Source organism: Oncorhynchus nerka, linkage group LG13 (genome assembly GCF_034236695.1).
Source record: "Oncorhynchus nerka isolate Pitt River linkage group LG13, Oner_Uvic_2.0, whole genome shotgun sequence".
NCBI lineage: Eukaryota > Metazoa > Chordata > Actinopteri > Salmoniformes > Salmonidae > Oncorhynchus > Oncorhynchus nerka.
Genome location: NC_088408.1, coordinates 29,633,130 through 29,646,834, shown reverse-complemented (window position 1 = coordinate 29,646,834; position 13,705 = coordinate 29,633,130).

Genomic DNA, 13,705 nt, shown 5'->3' with positions numbered 1-13,705 from the left:
GCCCAATTTACTCCCATAGACTCATTGAAGGAGAGAGCGTTTTGTCTGAGTGTAACCAGAATGCACAGCGCGGCCCATCGACAATGGACGGATACAGTGGGCGTTAATGCGATTGTATCTATGGCGAAGAGTTTCCCATCTCCTAAAAGTATCTCTGGCGAAGCCGCATACAGTCAGAAGAATTTGCTGGTGTATTTTCAACAAGTGTATGTAATTTCAGTGGGTGTGGTGTACAGTACACACAGACCTTGGGTTTGCACTAGAAAACACAGCCACAAAGTCATATTCCACAGCCTCAAAGTTAAAATTGGCTACAAACATTTTCTCTTTGAGTAGTTTAAGGTTGGGCATAAGGTTAGCAGTGTGGTTCAACATGCACTATATATAAATTGCTCTGCCATTTCCCGGTTGCAAAAATTAAAATAGTTTGCCAAATTTCAGTTTGTGACAAAATATGCAAGTATAGTGTCATTGTACCATCTATACCACTGCAAAATATATTTTCCATAAGCAAAAATATTGTATTTTCAGCTGTTTGAAGCTGGTGTACAAAACCAAAAGTTAGACGCAAAAACATCAAAGAAATAGCGAACATAGAACAGAAAGTCCGTCTGGTGGACCGGCCCGATAGGTATGTCCTGCCTTCCGGCCAGATGGCTAGGACAGTTCAAAAAGAGTAATCACTAGTGTTCACTAGATTAGTGTCGTAGGTGCAACAGTGCGTGACGATGGCCCTGAAATTACTGATTTAATATTATGTTGATTTTTGCCGTACGACTGTAAGAGGAACAAACATAACCTTTTGAAAGGTAAATCGTCTTTATTGCGACCGGACTATACACTGACTTTAGAAGAGATAACGGGACCTGTCACACTGAGTTTTCAAAAGCAGTATGTGGCTCCTGTTGCAATCTCCTACTCAAATATAAAAGAAGTGCAATATTGTGGAAAGATTTGGATGTCTTTTTTAAAATTTAATTTTACCCCCTTTTCATGATATCCAATTGTTAGTAGTTACTATCTTCTCTCTACAACTCCCGTACGGGCTCGGGAGAGACGAAGGTTGAAAGCCATGCGTCCTCCGAAACACAACCCAACCAAGCCGCACTGCTTCTTACCACAGCGCGCATCCAACCGGGAAGCCAGCAGCACCAAAAGAGTGTCTGTTCAGGAAGGCACAGAGAGTCTGATACAAGGCCTATTCAAGGACCCAGCGACAGATGACCAGCCGCCAGATATGGGAATTCAATACCTACAAGCATCATCAGCTGTAAGTGATAACAACGAAAGTGATCACCTCATAGTTAAAGTGCTCTACCTTCAAACATACACTACATAACCAAAAGTATGTGGACACCTGCTCGTCAAACATCTCTTTACAAAATGCCTCCACTCTTCTGGGAAGGCTTTCCACTAGATGTTGGACCATTGCTGTGGGTACTTGCTTCCATTCAGCCACGAGCATTATTGAGGTCGAGCACTGATTTTGGGTAAAGGATGGATAAAGGTAAAGGATGGATGCCTAAAAAAGACTGGGGAGGACTTGGTGTCTTGAGCCACAGTAGCAGCAGGCCAGAAAAAAAATGCCCGAAGGACCCGGTTATATGCCTTTGTGATCCCCAAATGTCCGGACCACGCCTGGTCATGGGCGAGTGACAGCACCTGCTGTCGGAACAACCACTTGACACACTTCACTCCAGTCATTAACGGTGTAGTGAGCTGCCCATTTCCACATCAAAACTCCTGCTTCCATAAAGTAGGCGGTCTCTCTAGTTTCAGCTTCCTTAATGGAAATTACCAAAGCAAAACACTTGCGAAGACTGGTCTCCTTTTTGACATTCAATCACCTTCTCGGGGGTGACATACAAAAGAATGTCATGTAATTGGGGCGCAATTTCGCTTTCCCCTGCCTTAGTTTTTACTCCTGTAAAAACTGTCGGCATTGCAGAAGGCCTACTCGGTGCATTGTCTTCTACCTAAACATTCTCAAAAATGGAACTAGCCAAATCCACCACATCTCCTACTTTGTGAGATTGTGCCCTAGTTAACACACAAGCAGGAAAAACATGTGGCGATGCTTGAACCAATTTCTCATCTGCAATTCTGATTTATGGGTTGTCTACTACCTCTAACACAGGAGTGACGTTACCACCAGCAATATCATTTCCTAGTAGCAGTGACTCCTTTTACTGGCAGTGTAGACACTACACCAACACGGAAACTTCCTGATACCAAGTCTGACACTAAGTGAACCCAGTGTAATGGTACAGGTACGGTTTGTCTCTATCCCCTGTAATATGACGTACGAGCCACAATAAGTTTCAAGCATCAGTAACTATTACTGACTGCGCCGCCCCGGTGTCTCGTAAGATTTGCATAGGCTTTTGATCAGCTTGTTCTCCAGTTAAGGAAACACAACCAGCAGAGATAAACGGAGCATAGACCGGATCCGGTTTCTCAAATGCTGCATCAATACCTCGGGCCAACGGACGAGCCAAAGACTTGACTAAACCCAAACTTTTCATTTTATTTTCGGTTTATTTTTAAAAGCCGGGCAGTCTGGAATCCCGTGACCCTTTTGGTGACAGTAAAAACATTCACGGATCTCATGAAAAGGCTTAGGGTTGTCAGAGGAAAAGCGACCTGAACGAGGAACTGATGACGTAATCGTCCGGCCTACAAAACGAGGTGCACCAAAGACAGTCTTGTGTGTCAAGGCGTACTCATCCGCCAACACTGCTGCCTGGGCCAATGTCGCCACTTTCTGTTCATTTAAATGAACTACAATTATATCTGGGAGGTTGCTTTTAAAGTCTTCCAACAGCATTAACTCACAATTATCAGCAAAGGTGTTAGCTTTGCTGGCTGAACACCAGCGATTAAACAGAGACTCTTTGTCTCTAGCAAACTCAACAAACGTCCGGTGAGATGTTTTCTTGTGGTTCCTGAAGCGCTGCCTATAAGCTTCAGGCACCAACTCATAAGCCCGCAACACGGTAGTTTTAAATGTATTGTAGTGTAAACCGTCTTCCAGGGAGAGAGCAGCTACTACTTCCTGGGCTTTCCCAGACAAGTTACATTGTAACAGGAGCGGCCAAACCTCGAGTGGCCAATGCAGCGCAGCGGCCACATGCTCAAACTCATAGAAATGGGCATCAACTTCCGACTCTCGAAATGGAGGAACTAAAGCAATATTTCTACTTACATCAACGTGGACTTCATGATAAGCAGTTTGTGGAGTCGCACTGGAGCCAGCATCTAGCTATAGTTGTCACATCCTCACCTCCTTCCTTCCTCACCTCAGCTTCTATTTTCCTAATTTCAAAATTCATCCGTCTATCTTTTTGCTCCATTTCTAAACGCGCCAGCCTCACCTTCAGCCTAGCGGTCCCGTCTGAACGACCTGAAGCAGAAGATAAAGGGTCAAATCTGGGCAAGGTAAGGGGGTACGAGCAACCCCTTCCTCCGACTTGGCGTCGGAAGGTCTACCCGTCTCCTCTCCTTGCAATGAGAGAATTCGTTATCTCACTAAACCCTCCCTGACTAGCACCATAAGCTCAGCCTTTAGGGCTTTCTCAGGGATAACAAATCCATAATGGTCAGCTATAACTATAAGGTCTACTTTACAAAACCTACAGAAACAATCAATAGAGGGCGCTTCAAAAAACTTGTACACAGCAATCTACTGGACACACAAACTACACAAATCATCCAAACTCACAACCTACCGTCACACCGCAATTACTAACCAGAGAGCTCAGAGCAGCAGGGTCCGGTGGGTTTAATGATCCCGGATGAGCCCCCATTATGTTACGCACGCCTCTATGAAGAGGGAACGCAACACCCTGCTACAACACAACTCCCCGTTAAGTGAAAGAGGTATGGGACTGTAGGTGCGAGTAACGATGACAAAAGGTAGAATGTGGTACCGTTTACAAGGAATTTATTCCGTCACACTGTAATATGGAGAAAAGGGGCTGGACGGAACCAAAGCAAAGAAAGTAAATGTCAAAGCCCCCCTTCTCCGATATAACCTGCCTACCCAGCTAACTTAGTACCACCTGGCGCGCTAACCAAAATACAAGGGGGTGGTCCGCCCAGGTCTTACCTAGTGTGCCTAGACAGTGAATAGACTACGGGTATATGTATGCCCGTGGGCCTCTTGCCTAAGCAGTCCCTAGGTGCCTTCCCCACTGGGAACAAATGAAACAGAATAACACAAACAATTTCAATAACCAAAACACTGCGTCCTATTGACACACAGACATAACCAATCAGCTCTCTCACTCAACCAATACAGGACACACTAATCATCTCCCTCTGAGAACAACCAACACAGTATATCACCCTCAGCCATTAGCCTCCTCTCTCAACAATGATCTTTCTGCAATCTCGTCTCTCAGCAATGATCTCTCTTCTGAACAGAATACTGGCTTTTATATAGCTTCAGAAGGAATGGGTAATTGGAGACAGCTGCATCTTGACGAGGGGGCGGGGTCAGCTCTCCAATTAGCCATGGAGTTGACCAATCAGCTGCTTGGGGAGAATTCAGGAAGCCATCTCCTGAAACACACACTCCAATACACAAGTTATAACACAGAAACTGGGGAACGTAACAATCAGTTGGAGATGAGATTCATATGGGCTATTAATTTATTCCAGACCTTAATGAATGCAGCTGTTTGATGGGTTTTTGAAATTGTGATTTGTTCCATGTGTACATATTCAACAGTTCATCAGTTGGTGCCAATGCTGTATGAAGTTGCTTTGTTTTTTCTTCCCGTTTTAAAAGATGCATTGCTTCCCCAGAGTAAAATCCAGAGAAGTTTGTTGTGGTGGGGTACAAGGTCAGGGTGGCCCAGGTCGCCCAATGAGACAATTTGTCCACATTCTGATTGTGCCCACCAGACAGGTGTGGACGATTTAAAAGACGCATTATGGTCTGATTGTGATCTTCCTGACCACCTTCGGAGGGAGTCAGGCACACACTGTGTGGATGGATGGATCTATCCTGCCTTCTAAAATCATTGACAGGTCGCACCATTGACTTAGGGCATCAATAAAATAAATATTATTTTGAAAGAATAGCTGTCAAATAATTTGCTACAGGAAGTGTGGGCACAATCAGGAAAATGTGGGCACAATCAGAATGTGGACAAGATCAGGACAAAGGACAGGTGTTAGCGGCAGGTATAAACGAGGCTATAGGGAGGGAGATGGGAGGATACTCTGGCCCAGGGACAGAGACATGGTGGAAGCAACTTTTTGAAAAGAGGCTGTATAGGCAGTAACTGTATAAGCAGAAAATCTCACAAAATGTGCTTTAGTGCGAATACACATACTGTATACAAACACACATACTGTATACACACATACAGAGATACATACACATACTGTATACACACACACATACTGTACACACACATACAGAGATACACACAGAGACATACAGACATACACACACACACACACAGAGCTCTTTGTGGGAGATGAGTACTTTGTAGATAAAGGCGATTAACCCGATAACTACGCGCTGGGAGAATATATTGGCTAACGAAGGCCAAGTTTGATGTGTTGGCCCACCAGACTCGTCGTGCATTTGGGCGGAAGTGTCTGGGAATGAGATTAAACGAGGAAACAGTTTACTGTTGTCCCTACGAATAATGCATTTAAATGGAATTGACCCCAACCCTGAGATACACATTCACATACAGCACCAGTCAAAAGTTTGGACACACCTACTCATTCAAGGGTTTTTCTTTAGTTGTACTATTTTCTTCATTGTAGAATAATAGTGAAGACATCAAAACTATGAAATAACATATGGAATCATGTAGTAACCAAAAAAAAAGTGTTAAACAAAACTACAAATATTTTATATTTGAGATTCTTCAAAGTAGCCACTTTGCCTCCTTGATGATAGCTTTGCACTCTCTCATGTAGATGAAGGAACATGTTTTCCGGGATATTCTTCCTCAGAGGGAGCTACAGAGAGGACAGTCTGCCTCCTCACACACACACACACAGTCTTGTGCGACTAACCTTGTGGTGACACACAATTCAGTCCTATTTTCCCTAACTAACCCTTACCCTAACCTAAACCCCAAATCTTAACCCTAACCCTAGCTCTAACCTTAACCCTAAACCCAGTAGAAATAGCATTTGACCTTGCGGGGACTAACAAAGAGTCCTAACAAAAAGGTCCAATTTTTGTTCATTTACTATTATAGTATATTATAGTATAGTTAAACACGTCCACACACACAGGTTAGTGCTTTCAGATACATACCCTCTAACAGAGCACATCGGGAAACACACACTCTGCCCCCTTTACCTCACACACAGACACACACCTCCTTTACCTCACACACAGACACACACCTCCTTTACCTCACACACAGACACACCTCCTTTACCTCACACACAGACACACACCTCCTTTACCCCACACACAGACACACACCTCCTTTACCTCACGCAAAGACACACACTTCCTTTACCTCACGCACAGACACACACCTCCTTTACCTCACACACAGACACACACCTCCTTTACCTCACACACAGACACACACCTCCTTTACCTCACACACAGACACACACCTCCTTTACCCCACACACAGACACACACCTCCTTTACCTCACGCAAAGACACACACCTCCTTTACCTCACACACAGACACACACCTCCTTTACCTCACACACAGACACACACCTCCTTACCTCACACACAGACACACACCTCCTTACCTCACACAGACACACACCTCCTTACCTCGCACACAGACACACACCTCCTTACCTCACACACCTCCTTACCTCGCACACAGACACACACCTCCTTGCCTCACAGTTCCGTGTCTATGAATGTTCTTCTTCTATACTGAACATGTGTTGGATGTAAGGGACTATATCCAGCGTCTCTATAGAGAATGAAGATTCTACACTGAGAGAGTCAAAGGTAAAGTCAGTTTAGTTAATCACACATTGCACACTGTCCCTCTCTGGAAAAACATAGGGAAATATGTCATTATACTCTAGTATATACAGAGCAATACCATGCAAGGCAGGGAAGGGCAGCAGTGTTGTGCCTGGCTATGTGTGTAGTGTCACTGTCAACACCGCCAGCTTCAATCGCACCCAGTGGTGCAGGTGTAGTGGTGGCCATGCATATGCCCACCTACTGCTCCATAGATATAGATTATACTCACATTTACTCACTAATTACCAATGAGCATAATTTAATAAGTGAACAATCCATTTGAATTCCTTTCATCTCTCTCTCTATGTCAAGCCGTGTTAGCTGGAACTGGCTAGACTCGAACGATTATTGGACAGTGTACACACAGACGCACACACAGACACTTGTTTGATATGATAGCTCTCTAGCTTGAGCTCGATGCTTTGTGGGTTTTAATGTAAACTCCCTGTCTTGTCTGTCAGTAAAGCTACCAAGCATTGAAGGAAGGCAGCTAGCTAACTAAAGTTACTTGTTGTTGGCCCATATTATAACTAACCTGGCGAAAGCTAGCTAGCTGGAGCGATAGTCAGGTAAGTTAGAGCCTTCAGTAAGCGAAATTTAAATATCGCTCTATATCGGTCAGCTACATTGGGGACCAGGGTGGTATCCTCTTGATACATCTATAGGGCCTGGGTACACCAATACTCCAAGAGAAAAGGGGGAATACTGAAGCATGCATTGATGACAGTTCTACAATCTCCATCAGAAGCCCAGGCTTTTGGCATAGATGTTAAAGTTCTCATTTCTGGACTGCAACAGTGTAAGATGGTGCCCTCCACGGCACTTGAAATATATTGATTAGTAGGTTACACTATATTTAGATACTTTAAATACTCCCAGACAGACCTTTGCTATCCATACTCAATGAATAGTGAAACACTATTTGTGATGGTGTTCTTTGTTTGAATGTATATGTATGAAACGTACATTATGGAAAACATGTCTCACACAATAATTAATGGATGGCAAGATTTTGGCACCGTAAACTTTTAGAAGTAACTAGGATTCACCTAAATACACTGAGTACAAAACATTATGAACACCTGCTCTTTCCATGACACAGACTGACCAGGTGAATCCAGGTGAAAGCTATGATCCCTTATTGATGTCACTTGTTATATCCACTTCAAATCAGTGTAGATGAAGGGGAGGAGACCGGTTAAAGAAGGAATTTTAATCCTTGAGACATGGATTGTGTATGTGTGCCATTCTGATGGTGAATGGGCAAGACAAAATATGTAAGTGCCTTTGCATGGGGTATGGCAGTAGGTGCCAGGCGCACTGGTTTGTGTCAAGAACTGCAATGCTGCTGGGTTTTGATTTAGAACCATGAAGTTACCGCAAGTCAGCTCAAAGACAACAGGAGCGCTGCCTCCGCTTTTCCAGCAGCATTTCAACTAGAACATTTACACATCATCAAATCAACAAGTCTACATATGCTTAGTTTAGTAGCTCACTAACTGTTGTCCAAACCAGTTATTACATGTTTATTTTTTAAATGTTATTTTATTGAATATCTGAAACATACAATAGACTTGCAGTGAAGCCGCTCAATAACTACATCATACCAGTCATCCAACAGATTCCCATTAAGAGCGACACACAGAAGCATCCAGGGTCAATGTCCTGCTCAAGGGCACGTTGACAGATCTACCACCAGGCCAAAAAACATGAACCCGAACCCTCCAAGATCCCCCCACAGTTCCCCAATAGCTGTCCCTCAATCATTTGAGACCCCCCCAAGAAGTAAATACAATTTATCCCATTCCCCACCTCCAAGAACCCCCCAATGCACAAACAACCAAGAGAATGAACTAAGGCAAACCGGCATTAGTTGTGAAAACACTGCCCCCCAGTGTCATTCAAACATACTTTTTATGATGTTTTATTTTTTAAATGTTTATCTTTGACCATCATTCTCTCTCTCACACAGCAACTCCACTCCCACTTGTCTCCAATTCCACATCCCAACCCTCAGCTTCCCTCAGCCCATCCCATCTATGTGTGCTGCAAATAAATTCATTAAAAATCCTACAATGTGATTTTCTGGATTTTTTTCCCTCATTTTGTCTGTCATAGTTGAAGTGTACCTATGATGAACATGACAGGCCTCTCTCATTTTGTTAAGTGGGAGAACCTGCACAATTGGTGGCTGACTAAATACTTTTTTTGCCCCACTGTATCTTTCAACTATGCTGTGATAGATTGAAATTGTATGTTAACTATCTAATCAAATATAATCCACAGATTGTGAGTTGAAGAAAAATACTTTTCCTAAGAGTATTAGTCTATTAGCAATTGATGGACCCGGTCTCTCCAGATATCCTAACAGTACTATTTCTAGGGTCAATTTTAGATCAATGCTATGCATTTTCAGCCCTTCCTGAACCTAAGACCAGAAACAGTCTACCTGAGGGCAATACCATATCTGTATCCTCACAACAAAATCTTCAGAGCTTCGATGATTTTATACCCCAAATATTCAACATTTTGTTGGTGGCAAGAATTCTATATAATAATTTTAGCTGAAAAGCACAAAGTCATGAATCTTGCAATGTTTTATATATCAACTTATACACCCTGTGCCATGGAATTGGTTCATCAAAAATCTCTTCCCAAATATTTTGTGGGTGGCAGGGTAGCCTAGTGGTTAGAGCGGTGGACTAACCCCTGAGCTGACAAGGTACAAATCTGTCGTTCTGCCCCTGAACAGGCAGTTAACCCACGGTTCATAGGCCGTCATTGAAAATAAGAATTTGTTCTTAACTGACTTGCCTAGTTAAATAAAGGTTAAAAAAATATATATATATGTATGGCACATTTGTCTTCATCCTGGTCCTCAAATGAAACTGGCAGATTTGATCCTTTATATTGGGCAGACAGACCAGTTCCCTACCTCCTCCCGCTGCCACCTGACTCGTCCATTTTTGGGGCAATGCTGTAATCAATTAGTCGTACTCTTGGATTGAGCAGAACTCCATGAAGGACATAACGATTCCAATTTACAATATAATTTAAGAACAAAATACAATTTTCAAACATCTTTCCCATAAATACAGGTATTATATCAACCAGCACAATTGAGTTCAGCCATAATATTTGTTATATCCTTTCAGGGGGATGAAATTGAAATTGTAGCCAGCTCTGCAATGCTTGTTTGAAAAAGAGAGATCCTTTGAAAAAAGTATAATTTTCAATTAATTGAAAATGAGACATGGCAATCTGCACAAAGGCCATTTTTAAACAATGGGTGAGCTTTTTTTTAGTAATCTACTTGAGAACCATTTAGGATTAAAATAAAACTTTTGAATGAGTGAAGCTTTTAGAGAGAGGTTTAGTGCTTTTATATTTAATAATCTCAACCTGCCCAATTCATATTCATTATATAGATAGGCAAGTTTTATTTTGTCTGGTTTAGCATCCCAGATAAAGCGAAATATTTTTTGCTCAAATTATTTGAAAAACAAATCATCAGGAATAGGCAGCGCCATATGTAAGTGAGTAAACTGAGATATGACTAAGGAGTTAATCAGGGCAATTCTTTCATAAATAGACAGGTATTTACCTCTCCATGGTTGCAGGATCTTGTCTATTTTAACAAGTTTTCTATTGAAATTCATTGTGGAGAGCTTATTTATATATTTTGTGATATGAATACCAAGTATGTCTACTTCACCATCAGCCCATTTTATAGGCAAACTGCAGGGTAATGTAAAAGTAGATTTTTTTTAAAGATCCAATATGTAATATTGTATATGATCATAATTAGGTTTTAGTCCAGAGAGTACAGCAAAGTTATATAGATCTTCAATGAGACATTGCAGGGATCTATCTTGTGGAATTAATATAAAACTTGATTCATCGGCATACATGGACACCTTTATTTTTAAGCCTTGGATTTCTAATCCTCTAATGCTATTGGATCTGATTTTAATAGCTAGCATTTCAATTGCCATAACAAATAGATATGGTGACAGCGGACACCCTTGTTTAACTCCTCTTGACAATTCAAAACTCTGAGAAGTAGCCGTTATTTACTATTTTACACCTGGGGTTAGTATACATATTCTTTACCCATTTTTTAAGAGAATTAACGAAATTGAAAAAAATCCAGGTATTTATTTTTTTAAATTAAACCCGTTGTTAGACCTTTTTGCCTAAGGTTTTTATGTTTTTTTTGTTGTTGTTATCCCTAGTTTTGCTTAGCCCTGTTAATTTTTTCAATATCCAACATGTATATCAATTACACCTACTGTAAGTGAAAAAAAGCTTGTCCAGTTTTCTAATTGTTGTTTACTGGTTTCACTTCTGTATTTCATCACTAGGTGGATACATTGAGCACACCACATCGAGTACCAACCTGTATGGTCGACCACATTCTCTCATTAGCACCACCAACTGAAGAGTGTTTTCTCCCTAATTGTCTTCCCCATGCCCTATATGAACTTGTCCATTCCCTCTGTGATTATTTTGAAGGCCAAAATGTCAATCTTTTAAACTTGTCAAATAAAACTATGCATTTTTAATGGCGAGTGAGCTTTGCGCCTTTTCCTGTCCAATGATGTCTACACATTTTTAGGTTGCACCTCTACTCACGTTGTTTGAGCACATTGTACTTCTTTCTAAGAATTGAAGGTGCCAACAAATGTTAGTCACCATAATGTTTTACTGTCATTAACAAAAAACAGCTCCTCCCTCAACAGGGATCGATCAACTTAAAGTTTAAAGGCTTCGGCCCACCACCTACCAGTACAGCCATGGGACTGGCCACTCCTCTGAGAGTGAGCCAAGTTCAGCTAGGTTCCTCCCTTGTAGGGAGTTTTTCCTTAGCCTCGTACTATGATTCCGGATCTCGCAAGCTTACATAAATATGTTTTGCTACACAGCAGAACGAGAGCGGTCTCTTGGATCAGGCAAATTTTTCCTGACCCACGTGCTTCTGCTTTTACATTGCTTGTGTAGCACATGGGGATGTGTGAAACTTAATCCTCAGCCTGAAGTGTTGCTACTTGTTCCGCTGAATTGTTCACTTTTCAGTGGTGTCGACTGGTAAGATGCTTCAGGAGGGCGGTCACGTGGTGGCAAGGCAGAGGTCCTGGGTTTCGATCCTCAGTATGAGCTGATTTAGGAGGAAGCGGTACTCGCTAAGCAAGCAGCGTGACATCCATTACAAATGGTACCGTGACCCGGATCTGCAGTTGAACTCAGCACAACGCTGGGTTCGGTGTAGAGGAAGTTTGGGGGGTGAATGTAGCACATGGGGATGTGTGAAACTTACTCCTGGGTGTGAGCCTCGTAAGAGCAGAATCAGGAGGAAATGGTACTCACTAAGCAATCAGCCTTATGTCAGTTATACTTGTTCCTTGGGGTTTTAGGCTGGGTATCTTTCAAGCACTTTGTGACAACTGCTGATGTAAAAAAGGCTTTATAAAATAAATATTATTGACTGAAAGCTAGCCTATGCCTCCTTCTCACTGGTTCTATTATTCAGTAGTAAACATTGCTACACATTTTTATTTAATGTGATCACCTCCCCAGATGTCAATTTTGGGCACCCAGTTCCTTTAGGGAAAGGGGATATGTAGTCAGTTGCACAACTGAATGCATTGAACTGTTTTAAATGTCTTCCACATTTAACCCAACCCTTCTGAAGAGAGGTGCGGCGGACTGCCTTAATTGACATCCACGGTGCCCAGGGTTGACTGCCTTGCTCAAGTGCAGAATTTTTACACCTTGCCGACTCTGAGATTCAAACCAGCAACCTTTCGGTTACTGGCCAAATGCTCTTAACCACTAGGCGACCTGCCGCCCCCCTGTTCTTTACCATTTACATAGCTAGCTAGTCTACTGGTGCCAAAATTTGACTGCAGGGTGTTAGCAAATATAATTAGATGTTTCCCCTATTCATCTATGGCAAAGACTCATGGGTTTCTCCTTTCCTCTGTGTCTGTAAATGTATGTGTGTCTGTAAATGCTGGGTGAATTCAAATTCTCTTTTACAGCACCCCTTTTGATTTGAACAAAAACTTCCATACATATTTGCCCATTATAGAAGTGCTCAGAAAGTGACTTTTTGGTGTTCAAAGTTGACCTATTTTGCCTAACCCACCTTACCATGAGACATCCATGTCTTCGTCACTGAAGAAGATAAACCGTTAAGATTGATATGTGAAAGATTACAAACAGGGTTGTCAAACTATTTAATAAATTGATCAAGTATGAACACCTTTATCTCCTGAATATTCTGCATTCAGATCCAACTAGTCCCTTTCTGACCTCTTCTTCCATGGGCAAACAGGTATGAAACATTTTGTTTAAATCAAAAGAGATGCTGTCACAAAGTGATTGAATTCGAATGGGTTTACTCCAATGTTAGCTAGTTACTGGCTAGCTAGGATGGAACAAAAGGGTTGATGGGTCCTTTACAACTCAGACGCAGTTGAACTTGTCCTGTCAACACATCTGTCAGTGCTGCTGTAAATGCAACAGAAGAAACATGCCAAATGGCAGTTGTATACAGTATATACAAAATATATATATCTATTTGGTTTATGAACATAGTCTGGCAGTAAATATACATACATTTTTATGAAATTGTCCAAAATTAACTAGCTAGCATTGATTAAACAGTAATGACAATTCCCTTTTAGCTCACTAGCTAAATTATAAAAGCATTTTGTATAT